Genomic DNA, 16,495 nt, shown 5'->3' on the forward strand with positions numbered 1-16,495 from the left:
TCATAAGCCATACTCTCTAAAACAGGCACCATCCTGGTAAATCTCCTCTGTACCCTTTCCAATGCTTCCACATCCTTCCTATAGTGAGGCGACCAGAAATGGAAACAGTACTCCAAGTTAGAGTTTTATAGAGCTGCATCATTACCTTGCGATTCTTAAACTCTATCCCTCGACTTATGAAAGCCAACACCCCATAAGCTTTCTTAACTACCCTATCTACCTGTGAGGCAACTTTCAGGGTTCTGTGGACATGTACCCCCAGATCCCTCTGCTCTTCCACACTACCAAGTATCCTGCCACTTACTTTGTACTCTGCCTTGGAGTTTGTCCTTCCAAAGTGTACCACCTCACACTTCTCCAGGTTGAACTCCATTTGCCACTTCTCAGCCCACTTCTGCATCCTATCAATGTCTTTCTGCAATCTTTGACAATCCTCTACACTATCTACAACACCACCAACCTTTGTGTCGTCTGCAAACTTGCCAACCCACCCTTCTACCCCCATATCCAGGTTGTTAATAAAAATCACAAAAAGTAGAGGTCCTAGAACCGATCCTTGTGGGACACCACTAGTCACACCCCTCCAATCCGAATGTACTCCCTCCGCCACGACCCTCTGCTTTCTGCAGGCAAGCCAATTCTGAATCCACCTGACCAAACTTCTCTGGATCCCATGCCTTCTGACTTTCTGAATAAGCCTACGGTGTGGAACCTTGTCAAATGCCTTACTAAAATCCATGTAGATCACATCCACTGCACTACCCTCATCTATATGCCTGGTCACCTCCTCAAAGAACTCTGTCAGGCTTGTTAGACACGATCTGCCCTTCACAAAGCCATGCTGACTGTCCCTGATCAGACCATGATTCTCTAAAAGCCCATAGATCCTATCTCTAAGAATCTTTTCCAACAGCTTTCCCACCACAGATGTAAGGCTCACTGGTCTCTAATTACCCGGACTATCCCTACTACCTTTTTAGAACAAGGGGACAACATTCGCCTCCCTCCAATCCTCTGGTACCATTCCCGTAGACAATGAGGACATAAAGATCCTAGCCAGATGCTCAGCAATCTCTTCCCTCGCATTGTGAAGCAGCCTGGGGAATATTCCGTCAAGCCCCGGTGACTTATCGGTCCTAATGTATTTTAACAACTCCCAACACCTCCTCTCCCTTAATATCAACATGCCATCATCAAGTTCTCTCTCATTGGTGAATACCGAAGAGAAGTATTCATTGAGGACCTGGCTGACTTCCACCGCCTCCAGGCACATCTTCCCACCTTTATCTCTAATCGGTCCTACCTTCACTCCTGTCATCCTTCTTCACATAATTGAAGAATGCCTTGGGGTTTTCCTTTACCCTACTCTCCAAGGCCTTCTCATGCCCCCTTCTTGCTCTTCTCAGCCCCTTTTTAAGCTCCTTTCTTGCTTCCCTATATTCCTCAATAGACCCATCTGATTCTTGCTTCCTAAACCTCATGTATGCTGCCTCCTTCCACCTGACTAGATTTTCCACCTCACTTGTCACCCATGGTTCCTTAATCCTACCATTGTTTATCTTCCTCACCGGGACAAATTTATCTCTAACACCCTGGAAGAGATCTCTAAACATTGACCACATGTCCATAGTACATTTCCCTGCAAAAACATAATCCTAATTCACACCTGCAAGTTCTAGCCTTATAGCCTCATAATTTGCCCTTCCCTAATTAAAAATTTTCCTGTCCTCTCTGATTCTATCCTTTTCCATGATAATGCTAAAGGCCAGGGAGCGGTGGTCACTGTCGCCCAGATGCTCACCCACTGAAAGATCTGTATCCTGACCTGGTTCGTTACCTAATACTAGATCTAGTGTCGCATTCTCCCTAGTCGGCCTGTCAACATACTGTGACAGGAATCCGTCGTCACAGTATGTACACTTATATTTATTCTCATATATATGTGTGTGTGTGTGTATGTGTGTATATATATGAATAAACATGATTATTGGCTAAAAGTGAACAACCCAGTAAGTTAATTCCTTTGTATTTAACCATACAGCTCCTCAGGATTCCATGGATACTGTTCTAGATTAGTAACACAGGATGTTTATTGTTGGGCCCGACAAGCACTGAACCAGCTACAATGTGTTAATTTCCGCGTTTCTGATAAGCACACATTTATGGGAGGTTTTCACCTGGATCTGAGAAATCCATCCTGTTCAGAACCTACTGAAATAACCATGGCAACAACAAAATGTTACAACAGCAACATACAAGATCCTGGTGATTTTCTTGTGTATAATTTCAAGCCTGGCTTACAAAAGCTAGTCATTTGATTCCTTCAGACAAATTTTCTTTCCCCCTCCACCCCACCCCCAATGCAGGCTGAAAACAACATCTTGGATTTAATACTACACCTTCTACATATTTTAATGCCGTAATGACCTTTACAGCTGCACCAGAAGTGAATAGCAAGAAGCATTAGAACATGAGAGAAGGAACATTAAGAGACAGGTTTCAGGGAGTGCTGTAAAGTGAAAAGAGGGGCAACGAGGCTGAGAGTTCCTTGGAGAAAATTCGAGAGCTGGGATCCTTGACAGATAAAGGCACATCTATTAATGGCAGACCAGTTTAAAATCTGAGGTATTCAAGAGGCCCGAATTGGAGGAGTCGCAAATATCTGTGACGGTTGAGGATTTGAGGAGATTCCTGGAAGAGGGTAGGGGGGAGGAAATGTGGCCATGCAGTTTCAGAATTCCAAAATAATTTAGGAACAGAGTACATGGCATTTAGTACGAGTTAGGATACAGACAGTTCTACTTATTGGAAGATACAAGGCATGAACTTAGTAAACAACACATTGAAGTGGTTGAGTTTGGAGTTAATGATGGCAGGCATTTTAGCAGCACGTGAGCTGACCCAAGGGCAGAAATGAGTGAGGTCAAAGTAGAGATCATGTCTTTTTGCGCATGTACACGTAGGCATAGGTGCAATGAAAAGCTATCACTCACAAGAAATATAAGCACAAATTATGTACAATATTTGTAAGAACATAATTAGAACAAAGAAACAATATCCATTATAGTGCAAAGTGATCAGAATGGTCACGGTTTGCTAAAATGTAGAGATGAGGATTTTGCTGGTTGGTTCAACAACTAAATGATTGCAAGAAAGTAACTGCTCTTGAACCAAGTGGTGTGAGACTAAAGGCTTCTGTACCTCCTGCTCGATGGAAGCTTGAAAAGATGCATGATCTTGATGGGTGGGGTTTATTGTCTTCTTAAGGCGCAACTTCCTGTAGACACCTCCAGTGGTTGGAAGGGATGTGCCTATGCTGTGATGTGCTGAGTCAACTATTCTCTGCAGCTTCTTAGGTTCCTGCGCATTCGAATTGCTGTAATGCGAGCCATCGGGATACTTTCCACAGTTCATCTATAGAAGTTTGTTAGTATTTCGTGACAGGCTGAACTTCCTTAATATCCTAACAAAGTAAATGCTTACTTTCTTTATGCTTGCATTTATGTGCTGGGCATCTAATGAGTTGATGTCCAGGAATTTAAAGCTGATGACTCTCTCCACAGCTAATTTCCTCCAATGTAGATTGGTTCATGCTTGCCCTCCTTCCCCATCCTAAAGTCAACAATCAGCTCTAGTTTTGCGAATGTTAAGAGAGAGGTTTTTGTTGCAGCACCGCTCAAATGAGAGTCCTCTCTCGTTTTGGTAAGCTGGTTTATTAACAACACCAATGCCATTGTGCTGAACTTACAGATTGCATTGGAGCTGAGTTTAGTGCACTGTTCATGTGTATATGAACTGGAGCAGGGGCTAAGCACACAGCTTTAGGTGCACCTGTAATGATAAGGGAGCAGGAAATGTCCTCACTGACCGGGTTCTGCTAATGACTAAGTTGAGTATCCAGTGATAGAGGGAGGTACAGAGGCTCAGCTATTGAAGTTTGACATGTGTAGATGGGGTGATTATGTTGAATGCTAAGTTGGAGACATTGGACAGCTGCCTGATGTATGAGTTCCCGTTGTCCAAATGATCCCAAGTAGAGTAATAGGGTAAATGGAAATGGCTTCAGATATGAAATTGAAATTTGACTAGAAGCAATTAAGATCTTGGACTTTGAGGCAGTGAGCAGGTAGGTGTTTGGAATCAACAGAATTTAGAAGGGGCCACAAAGAGAGTCACTTATTTTTTTCTCTCTCTCTTTAATCATGGCAAAGTCATTTGGGGCCCTTCACACAATGCACTTAAAGTGATGATAAACTCTCGGCTTGAACTACTGAAGTCCATGGTGAATATGATCTTTCAAGTTACTTGGATGAGGAGTTCCAGCGTTTTAACCCAACAATTTGAAGAACAGTGAGATTCTGAATTTTTAAGCCACAGTGGTGTATAGTTTTGTTGGGAAATTCTTAAATAAATAGTGGACAAGATTTGGGTATCAGGACATGAGTCATTCACCACTAGACATCCAGTCTGTGACCTGCCCTCGCCACCTTGGTACTTAATGACGAGAATCCACCTGCCATATGAACATATAAACAGCAGTGGATTGGTTTGGAAGATGAATGTGTAAGCAAGTGCATTGAAGGTTTTAAACAGGTCAAGAAGGACAAGGAGGTATGGTTTACTTCTGTGACAAAGGATGCAATTTATAACTGCTTTCACATTGTAGGAGGGGAAGAAACCTGATTGGAATCGAGCCTGAAATTTCCAATAAAGATGAGCATACATTTGGGATGTTCAATTAATTTGAAGAATAATAGCGGGTGGGAGATGGGAGGTTAAAATGTGAAATGGGAGTTGAATGGTTCTCAAGGAGAGTGTTGTTGATGTTGGATTTGGAGGAGGAGAAAATAATATATAAAGAGAGGTAATTATTATTAATATCGACTAATATGTGGGCAAGGAAGGAAAAGTTGGTGATATTCAGCCTAGTGAAATGAAATCTAACAGAGGCTGTCCCATGGGCAGGAGATCATGGGGCAAGATGGGGGATGGTTACAGAAGGAGGCAGTGCTGGGTCACTTTCATAGAAGCATCCACAGTGGGATAGTGGCAAGAGAGAAACACCAGCAGCAGCTGATGGCTACTAATGTTCAGCTCATTGTTCTCAAAAGAGGCTTTAAAAATAGAGTAGTCAATATTTGGTGGAGCCTTCCAGAATTATAAAGGACTAGGATGTAATAAATTCCGAATAGTTTTTCAAAACTCATGGTGATGTGGACATAAAAGAATCAAAGAATAAGTAAATGGGGAATTAATTATTTGATGGAATTAACTCTTCAAGTTTTGCTAGCTTCTGGAAAAGACTAACTACATTCCTTGGCTAGTAATTTTAAAAGGTAAGGTTTGTGAGATGTAGATGTTTATTATACTAATCAAACTTTGCAACACAGATTCTGTGTGTGTGTGCGTGTGTGCACACACGCACACGTGTCTGACCAAGCCTTAGTTAGTAATTTGGAAAATGCCAATCAATTGAACATCCTGTGCATTTGATTAACATGACTAATCAACTTTCCTTTTCCTTTTACATATGCTTATACAATGAGTGGCATTGAATTCTGCAAGCTTTAGGGAAATTTCAGGTTTGGTGGACATATCAGCTATTTCTGAAGAGAACTTGTCACCTAATAATTACTTGAACAAGCAGACTTTGACACTGCAAGAAGTCCTCCGCTTTAATCTAGTCAAGCATCGAGATTGTAAATTAAATCGAAATTCAATCTTTCTATCGCCCTCAAATTTACAAAACAAAGCACATCACTAATATTTGGAAGGTCTATTCCATAACCATGCAGAATAATATGGAAGAAGAGTTTACCATTTGTATATGAACGTTTGGATATGTCTTAAATTTATTGTAGATTCAGTTTTCCACATATGAAAGAAATAGGAAGTGTGATAGACAAATTTACAATTCAGTGCTTAGAGAAGAAAAGCATTAGACTAAATAAAATACTGTACATTCCCTAGTCCAAATTGATATGCCTAATTATATTTGATCACGTTTAGTTTAATCTATTTGTGTATCATTTACTTATGGATTTGGGATGAGTCCTGAGATTGCAGTCTTGAATTGTAAAATGTTGTTTTTCAATGTATACCAAAACGGACTGAAACCTTTGTCTAGTTGTTGAATCAAGCTGCAACATCCCATGTTTTCCTGTCTGGTTCCTTTATAGCAATACAAGCTCCTACAGTAATGTAATTAGTGATAAGAGCAGGGTCTCCACTAACCTCAAAGTGTCCTCATTTCCTGTTGCAATGGTTCAATAATTGAATTCATGAAACGATTAAGGTGTATGACACAAGTGATCTGTATCTGTTGCATTCTCAGATAAGAAGGCCAGAGGAAGTGACTACATTGATCAGGTAATTATTGCCTCAATAGAGAGCCATTAAACTATTAGTTCTGATTACCATCTCCAAGCAGTGTGAAAATATGTTTCTGCTTATTTATCATTGACTTCTTATTGGTGTTAATGTAAGAAAGCAAATAAGGCTTTTAATAATTAATCATCATTATGTTGAACAAAAGTTTGAACTGTAACCTGAAAATAAAGATGTCAGCTGACTTATTAAGCTTGTAGTAAAGGAAGAACTCAATGAAAACATTGCTTATTTATGAATGATATTGTCTTAATGAAAAAAACACCCAATAATTTTTGTTTGTTACTTTTTTTAGCACGTTGTAATACTCAGGAAGTTTTGTGTTTGTTATTTTTTAAATTGCTTTATAATTTAATATTTTAGAATTAGAAATATTCAGTTATATTTTTTGTACATTAAGTCATTTCATTCTTGGCTTTGTTATTTTTTGGAATATTCAGGATTTCAAAATAACTAGACCACACTGGGAAGTACATTAGATGCCAGTTGTAACCCTCTATGAACTCTGGAATTGGGTTTTTTTTTGGTGGTGAATGGGAAGGAGAAATGCAGGGAGATATGTGGACTTATTGAAGAAGATCGTCCTCCTATCTTCAAATCCATTTCAGGTTAGGAAACCTTGAAGTTTCATAACCAAGAAACTGTGTCCATTAAAGGCTTAAATGGTCATCTATTCTTAGACTTCTTGCTGCATCTGCTCTAAGTTCAAAGTAAATTTGTTATCAAAGTACACATATGTTACCATATACTGCCTTGAGATTCATTTTCTTAAAGACATTCACAGGAAAAATACAACAGAATTTACAAAAAAAATGAACAATACATAACAAAGATTGTTGTGTAATATAAACAAAGGTTGACAAATAACAATGGCATAAGAAGACAAATTGTGCCATTAAAAATAATCTTAAGAACATACTTTGTAAAGGGTCCTTGAACATGAGTCTATAGGTCTGACTAATCTCAAATGTTTACAAATAAATCTTGAAACAATTGCAATAGTCTTATTTTAGGATTAAAACAAAACCTATAAAGACTCTTCAGCTTATGTGGTAAAGGTCCTAATAAATTTAGCAGTGGCCTAAATGCCCATGCAGATTGGATGTGGCTTGCCATATTATTTAATTAGTTGTTGTTACGCTTGTATTATGATAATAAATTAAAGAGTCAGGGGAAATTAATCTATTTAAAGCAGGCAGCATCTCAGTTTTTCCATAGTCGAGGGACCTGTGTACTTGTCATTTGTAAATTCAGTCTGAACTGAGGGAATGGAACTCTTCCTTAGAAGAAGAATGGAATAAAATTTCAGGTAAGGATGCTTATGTGCAAGATTCCAAGAAGTATATCTTGGGAAGAGAATCTACACAGCCAGAACGTTAGAACTTGGATGAGTTGTTGCTATATCTGAGAAATCTGGCAGTCCTGAGGGTACAATTACTGAACTGAATTAATTGCTGACAGAATTATTGCATGGGACATCAACAGCTTTTTCAGTGATAGTGAAATTTTCAAGGATCTGGATGATTACAATCATGCACAGAGAATATGATGGGCATTTGTAGAAAAATTATGTCCCACCTGCATTCAAATTATAATTAATCGACTTTTGCAGTGTTAAAGAGAGGTGAGATCTGTCACCAACTTTGTCTGTTCATTCTGAAGTTGGCAAGTTGCCTTGCCCATGCAGCATTATTGTTACGAGTGCACTAAAATTAGATAATGTAAACTCAGAATAGTTCTACACCACTGGGCCACGCAGTATCTGTTGGGAGAGCACAAATCATATGGTAGCTAGAATATAGAACTCAGAGAAGGCATTACAAATGAACTTCATTTAAAATACAATCAAAGTAAATGATATGGAAAACATTTAATATCCACATAGACGAAGGGAATTGCAAGGTACTAATGCAGGAAACAGACATAGTTAATGGCAAACATTGAAATGAAAAGAAAAATGCACCTTATGGGGCATTTTGAAACCTTCATTGTGGCTGTCGGGTGATTTGAATCATATTTTAGAACTTACAAATTTGTGGGATGTTGCTTTTTGTTCCTTTTTATACCATTAATGATGCATGAACGCTAAACCCAGTATACCTAAGCAGAAGTCTAGTAGACCTGATTTACGTTAACATAACTGTCCAGCCCAGCAGCCTAATTTTGCATTGTGATGCCTGATTTGGTCCTATTTGTATTGATAGACATGGTGCATAATGAGCCCGCCTTTCCTGTTCAATCTAACAGATGTTTTAAAAACTGAGCCTCAGCTTGCTTGGACATCCTGATAATGTTGGTTTTATTTTGCCAGAGCAGCCTGAATTATGCCCTGCAATCCTGACACATTTTTGTTTTTTTGCACGATGTATCTATACACCTGAAATCCCTGTTCCATATCCTTAATTTTCATTGGCTCGTGCCAGGTAACCATTTGTTCTCTAACTTGGATGCTCAGTTCTCTGACTCGCTGCCCCTCTTTCTTTAGACACTTTAAAATCTGCTTTAGTGGTCAAACTTTTGCTAACTTTTACGAATACCTAATCAAGTTTTGTTTGATGAACCGCCTGTGGAACACCTGGGGATGTTTCACTGTACTAAATGCACCATTCCGATGCAAGTTGTGGAAATGATTTTATATTACTCAGCACGTCTTCTGTTTTTGTTTTCCTCGTGTTTCTTTTTTCTTTTTCTCCATCTTAACTGTTATATCTGAACCAATCCATTGTTAATTGTTGTTGATATGGAATTCAGGTGGTGATGTGGGGCATGGCTGGGGAATCATTGGGGAGAAAAATTGACATTTCAGTTAATTCCAAAGTTCATTTTCCAGCTGATATATGGCACAATGGCTGATGATAGACACAAGCAAGCCAGTCTTTGATGCATGGAAAATGTCAACCTAAAGGGCTTTAACCACATTTGTAAATTGTTCATTGCCCCAGAATTGGATTGCAGATGAATAAACTCATTTACCTCTTGGAGGCTTAAGGAAAAAGTAAACTCAGTCATTCATTGCTCAACAATAAAAATGTCAGAACAAAACTTGCCCACAGTTTTCTTAATATCTTTGCATAACAATCTTAGTATGAGTTATTAAGCATGATTTGTTCATACACCTGATACAAAACCCCACATCTATGGAAGAAACAACAGGTCTTCCAACATCAAAACTGCACAAGAGAAAACAAAACAGATCGCATGTCAGGCACATTTCTCCCTTTCAGTTGTACAAGAAATCATTGCTGAAGATACCTTTGTTCTTATGAAAATATAAAGCAACAAAATATTTTGAGTGCATTTGCATTTCAGCCATGCCCTCTCGCACTTTCCCTGCTGCTTTCTTCAATCTAGTGTCGATTGTCACCTCATTGTGAGGAGTGGGTAGCCTGTGCAAAGTCTGTCTGAGCAGCTTATACAGCAGCTGCATTCCATTTGAATATGTTTCGGTTGTCTAAAACAGAGCCCTCTGACAGTTCAAGCAAGAACTGACAGGCATCAGAGAAAGAGAGGTGCCGAGTGTATGCATCTTCTGTCAGCAGGGTGATAAGTGAACTGACCAACCTGCTTGATCATTTGGCTAAGTTAGCTGTCAGAGTTCCTTATACTGTCAGTATTTAACTTTTCATCTCAGTGAGGCCACTTGAGATGGTACCTAATTGTCTCCTGTGCTGATCTGGGGAAGCATTCTAAATGTCAGGTGCTACTGGTCTGCATCAGATCTTGAATATTTGCTATGGTGTCATACATGTCTGCTGTCATTTTAGGAGTGCTCCATGCAGATTTGAGATTTGAAAGAATACTGGATGAGCTGATGCCTTCATGTATGATGCCCCATTTTTATTCCATACTCCTGCTGAAGTTTGGTTGGCAGTTCTGACTCTGTGGAGACAGTGCCGTTAGATGGCTCCATGTACAGTGGTTACTTTGACTCTACTTTATTCATTGGTATGGTGTCTGTCATCCGTAGCAAAAATGATACATACTGAAAATGCACAGGGTGCTCCTTAGCAGATGAAGATGAAAATATAGACTATTTGAATGGGACCTTGCATCAAAGCTACAAAAGACAGGACCACTCTTTCGCATTAGCAAAAAGTGAAAGCGCACTGGTGAAAATCAGTTACGTTTGCAATACATCCATGTTTTATGGTCTTTAACCAATTGGTTTTACATTGGGAATGGAGAGAATTTGCAAAGGGGAGATCTATGTTGAACAATAGCAAGGGAAAGGTGGGAACTTAAGTCTATCTAAAACATTCAAACGGACAGGTGAAAAAATCTGCAGATGCTGGCAATCTAAGACAAAAGCAGAAAATGGTAGAAGTGGATAAGGCTGCACCTGTGGCAAAAGACAGAATCAATGTTTCAGGTTGGAGAGGCTCTATTGGAACTGGAAAAGAAACAAGCAGCTTGTGAAGCACATTCTTTTCTCTGTTCTTTTGTCTTTGTTATCACTTCCTAACTGCTCCTTGTCATTCACTGGTCAGATAACCTTGTTTACAGATTATTACTGTTGTCACTCTAGTGTTACTTTACCAGAGACATCCCTTCCAGCCTCTATTCTCCCCGCAGTTTACCTAGCTTCTTTTGTCTACTTTTTATTTCAGACCAATGGCCTCTGACCTGAAACATTTACCTGTTTCTTGCCCCATGATGCGACCTGACCTGCTGAGTATGTGCAGCATTTTCTATGTTTAAGTCATATCAAGAAACATCCTGAATTGTTTATTTTGGCTCAGCGTTTGGCCAAGATGGTACTGTTTTTGAGATGATTTCACTTAGTTGGGAAGGTGTGAGAAAGCAAAGGTTGATAATTGAGTTGGTGCCGCAGGCATAGGGTTGTGTTTGCATTCAGTCAGGTGATGTAGGTAATGCAACCTCTTAACCTGTATTTTGGATAAAGAAGGCAGCACCATGAGTAAGTAACACACATCGAAGTTGCTGGTGAACGCAGCAGGCCAAGCAGCATCTCTAGGAAGACGTACAGTCGATGTTTCAGGCCGAGACCAACGTCAACTGTACCTCTTCCTAGAGATGCTGTCTGGCCTGCTGCGTTCACCAGCAACATTGATGTGTGTTGCTTGAATTTCCAGCATCTGCAGAATTCCTGTTGTTACCATGAGTAAGTATCCAACTCAAGGCATCACATGTAAATTTCTCTCTCACGTTGGAAGGAATCAGGGATGTTTTCACAGCAGAAATTACATGTATGGGCTGGGTGTTATATTTACTGCAAAGGACAGGGCAAGAGCTTTGACAAAAAACAAGCAAGTGATGGAAGAGTTATCAATTGTGTTGTGAAGATCACAAAGAAAGCAAACATCTTAAGAACTAAATGCAGGGCCAATCATAATGAATGGCAGAAAATATTATATTAAAATAACTTGCCCTTTAATCTGTCTAGGATTCTTAATAAGTTGTGGACAGTCTATTCCTACCCATCAGGAACCAGTGTTGGTTTCAGTCCATCAGTGTTTGCTCCTGGTCTAAATTCTAGGCTTGAATCTTTGTATGAAATGTGATAGGAAACACCAGTTACTTTTGGATAACAAAAATACATTTTGGAGAGTAAGGAAGGAGTGAGAAAAATACCTGTATTGTATATTTTGTTTTCATTCCAGATGAAAAGAAAATGTATTTAAATGATTATGTTTATCATACTTTTCAATCTGTTAGTAAACATACATTTTCATGGAAGAAGAAAATAGTACAAAGAGGCAGGCTTTTAACAGCGTTAATGTTATTAACTCAATTTTACAATTCAATGTTGTGATCATTATAATGGCTGTATAATCGACACATATAATTCATCATGTGCTTTGCACCTGCAAATGATTGCACACTTATTAATTTGTGATCCAAAGCTGGTCTTCTGCATCTCTGAAGTGTGTTTTTGTGAGTTGTTTACAATACTCCATTATTATCACCAGCAGAAACCAGGCTAGACTAGTTTTGTAAAGGTTAAGGGGGTGATTGAATTTGCATCATTCCAAGTTGAATGGGATTGGGTGCCTGCATTAGCTGCAGCTAAATTTAATATGAACAAACTTGGTGCTTAGTGCACAGGTTTCAGTGAAATTAACAATAGAAATGTGGAAATGTTCAAGTCAAAAATTCTAATTCAGTACTCTGACTTAATCTATGTGAAATGACATCCTGAAATTTACACTACCCTTATGACCACTGAATTATTCTATGTGAAAAGCCCTACTGAAACTTGCTCGACTCATTTTCCTCAAGTTTAGAAGCTGCAGTGTATGACAACTCATCAACGCCCACACTACCTTGCAATGGTTCCCTTGCTCACTCTCCACATTCAGTTTCTACTCATTGATCAAGTTCTCAGTCAGGTTCTCCATCTACGGCAGACAAGAACAGCAAGCTCAACTTTGTTTATATGTTTATTTTTAAGTCTCAGAACAGGCTTACTTTTATCACCTTTATGCAGTAGTATACACTAACCAAATCTTGAGAATGTACTTAGAATGTGACTGTCATTAGTTTTTCAATTTGTCAACCAGTTCCGACGAGTCTCAAGAATTATAGTCCCTCTAGAATGCTTTCCTGGTATCTGGAATTTTTTTTGCAGTGAATTTCTGCAACCATTTAGAATCATCCAATACTAATCATTTTATGATCTAAAATTACTTCAGTCCTTGCCAAGTGTGATAATTTATTTCTCCAGCGATCCAGCAGGGTTTGAGGTAGGTATGTGCACGTTGCAGCCTTTGAACTGAAAGTCGTAACTTCTCCAGAAACTGCTCTCAACGTTAATCTGGCAGAATATGAACTGAGGTCTTGTTTGTTAACAGAGTTGTACATTGCACTTTTGCATCAGTAGGTTGTTAACAAAGCCACCTTTGGAATTTGGTGTACAGCTTTAAAGAGAGAAGCAACCCAACTTTTTTTTTGTGGTAGAGAATTCTGAATCTATTATAACTTTGCACATATAAGCATTTACGAACTTCACTCTGAAGTCATTACGGCCTTCAATTCCAGAGCAAGCCCGACCCGTCATGCAGTCTTTGTTGCATGTTACACCTCAACAATTCTTAATACATGTAAATGTATATGGTGAATAAAATTGATTGCCGCTCTTGGATCGTGGATCAGAATTGATGTTCTGGGCTGAGACCTCATCAGCACTGGAAGTTGAGGGGGGAAAGCCGAATGAGAAGGTAGAGAAGGGGGACAAGCTAGACAGTGATAGATGAAACCAGGTGAGGAGGAAGGTAGGTGGGTGAGGGAGGGAGGGGGGGATGAAGTGAGAAAAAAGGAAGGAAATTGCCTTTTAAACTCACAAGAGACCATAGGCCATCAACTTTTTGCTGTTGGTGTTTCTGTAGCAGGCAGTTTCTTTTTCACGAGGTCAAGCCGCTAGCTCGATGCTCAACCCAGCACGGATGGAAAGCATGCCAGGGGAGCTGGCTGGACTGGAAGTCGGGAGCCTTCGCTCCGAAGTCGGGCGCTGATGCCACTATACCACTGGCCGGCTTGATGAAGTGAGAGGCTGGGAGATAATTGGTGGAAACGATAAAGGGCTAAAGAAGGAGAAATCTAATAGGAGAGAGGGAGAGACAGATAGCTGCATCATCTTTACTAGACTAAAGGATGCCTGGAAGTAGAGTGCACAGCTTTATGGTGAAGGGGATAAATTTAAAGGGGACCTGCGGGCAGAGAGTTACTGGAACAAACTGCCAGAGGAGGTAGCGGCAGATGCAATTACAGCATTTAAAAGATATTTGGACAGGTGCTTGGATATAAAAGGCATAGAGAGGGATATGAGCTTAAAGCCGGTAGATGGGACTAAGGTAGATGTGCATCTTACTGCATTGATGAGGTGGGCTGAAAGGTGCCTAACTGTGTTGTATATTTGTATGATTCCATGAAGTGTTTCCAAGATACATGAAATGCCATAACAATGTTTACTGACATCAGGAAGGTACATCAGTTGTAGCCTAAAGCAGGTAGTTATGAGGCAAGAGTGGGTTGTAAGATAGTGAAATTAGGCAGAAAACACCTGATGTTCCACTCTCAAGAGGCACAATGGTGACTGCTGCAACTAAAGTTCAGACTTTGGCAGAGATTGTGCTAAATACAAAAAGGGTCTTTCAATTTGGAAGCACTGCCCTATTAAGCAATGCAAACTGGGCTGCAGTTATGTTGGATGATACTTACACAGTTTGTATCTTCTGTCTTTTCTCTCTAAATATGTCCATCGGAGAGTAACAGAATCTCCTCCTGAGTTAGTGATCACCCCACACAGTGTCACACACTTGACTGAGGGCAACATACAGGAATACCACAATCTAAACTTTTCCATCTAAGCCACACAGTCTTGACCAGGGGTTGTGGGCGTGTGACGTTGTCGCGAGAAGCGAGGTGGCACTTGTGGGCTGCCCAGCACCATCGTCGGTGATGTGAGTTGATGGAAATGACACATTTCACTGCCTGTTTCGATGTACGTGTGACAAATGAAGCTAATCTTCAGAAATATTACCGTTCCCTCATTGCCATGTGATCTAAATGTTGGAATACCCTACAGGAGCAGTGTGGGAGTCCCTTCAGCAGAAGGACTGCAGTGATTCATGAATGTGCCTCACCGCTGCCTTCTCAAAGGCAATTAGGGATGAGCATCAGAAGTTTTAACACCTGCTGACAGATAAATGCAAAAATAGAAAACAAAAATACAAAAATTAGAGTTACTGCTGCCCTAGAATCATCTTATGCAACATCCGGGATGACTGATTCTCCCTTTCAGCATCCGACTCCCATTAGGTTTGTATAGGGGAACAGTAAATTCATACCAGGGAATAGTGAATTCTTAAACATGAGGAATTCTGCAGATGCTGGATATTTAAGCAACACACATCAAATATGCTGGTGAACGCAGCAGGCCAGGCAGCATCTTCTAGGAAGAGGAATTAGCGGAAGTTAGAGAAGTCAATGTTCATGCCATCAATGGTAATGCCCCACCTCCCCCTCATACCCCTTCCGTTATTTTTTTATATACACACAATCTTTCTCTCTCTCTCCTTTTTCTCCCTATGTCCCTCTGACTATACCCCTTGCCCATCCTCTGGGTTTCCCCCCTCCCCCTTTTCCTTCTACCTGGGCCTCCTGTCCCATGATCCTCTCATATCCCTTTTGCCAATCACCTGTCCAGCTCTTGGCTCCATCCCTCCCCCTCTTGTCTTCTCCTATCATTTCAGATCTCCCCCTCCCCCTCCCACTTTCAAATCTCTTACTAGCTCTTCTTTCAGTTAGTCCTGACGAAGGGTCTCGGCCCAAAACGTCGACTGAACCTCTTCCTAGAGATGCTGCCTGGCCTGCTGCGTTCACCAGCATATTTGATGTGTGTTAATAGTGAATTCTTGCTCTTTTAGCAAACTAGAAAGAGATGAGGGTTGTGAAAGTAGTCGTGAGTTAAAAGGGGTCCCTGCAGGGTTGGTACCAGGCAGTGAAAGTCTGTTACAAGTTAAACGAGCCTGAGCCACAAATTGTAGGGTAAAGTGAACTACAGTGAACTCATATCTGACTACTAGCCAAGTACCGACTTCAGAAAACTCCAGGATGGAAGCTTGCCATTGTAGATATGAGGTAAGTGTGTAACTGCACACAGCTCGGGCAGAACATAGGTGCTGTACAGAACTCTGTTGTCCATATGTTTAAATCCAAGTAATACATTGGCCTGTGCTTTTCATTTCCAGTGTTAGCAAATATGAAATGAGATTTTAGCACTGAGGATCATTTAGCCTATCTTGTTCATACTGGCACTTTGCATGAGAAACAATTAATTATATTTTCCTGTTTTGTAGCCTATAACACAAATTAGTTCTTGCTTTTACAAGTATACATCCAATTTTGGAAGGTACAATTGAATATATGTCCAACACCTTTTTTCTGTCACTGTTTCTCAAATAGAGCAATCCAAATCATTAAGATTTGCAGTGGTATTTTATTTCTAAAGGGACTTTCTTTTGGTTCTTTTGCTAGCTTCCTTCCTTTGGTCACCAATAGCCCTGTCAATGGAAACATTTTCCCACTGGTGGAAAAATAACATACAAAGTTAATCATGGCCCGGTAAATTTAGGATACAAAGTTCAAA

At 40.0% G+C, this 16,495-nt stretch overlaps 1 protein-coding gene across 12 annotated transcripts in view; it reads left to right on the top strand.

The window, feature by feature from the left end:
* rbfox3a (RNA binding fox-1 homolog 3a) overlaps window positions 1-16,495 on the top strand; it is a 1,578,835-nt gene that overhangs the window by 430,487 nt on the left and 1,131,853 nt on the right. For 3 of the 12 annotated variants that reach the window (XM_063074393.1, XM_063074390.1, XM_063074401.1), the window contains exon 2: window positions 6,335-6,369. The exons of the other annotated variants lie outside the window; for them this stretch is intronic. The gene's annotated coding sequence lies outside the window, so the exon portion shown is untranslated. The remainder of the gene's footprint in view (window positions 1-6,334; window positions 6,370-16,495) is intronic. 12 annotated transcript variants of the gene reach the window in all.

The sequence above is a fragment of the Mobula hypostoma genome, chromosome 22, assembly GCF_963921235.1.
Source record: "Mobula hypostoma chromosome 22, sMobHyp1.1, whole genome shotgun sequence".
Classification (NCBI taxonomy): domain Eukaryota; kingdom Metazoa; phylum Chordata; class Chondrichthyes; order Myliobatiformes; family Myliobatidae; genus Mobula; species Mobula hypostoma.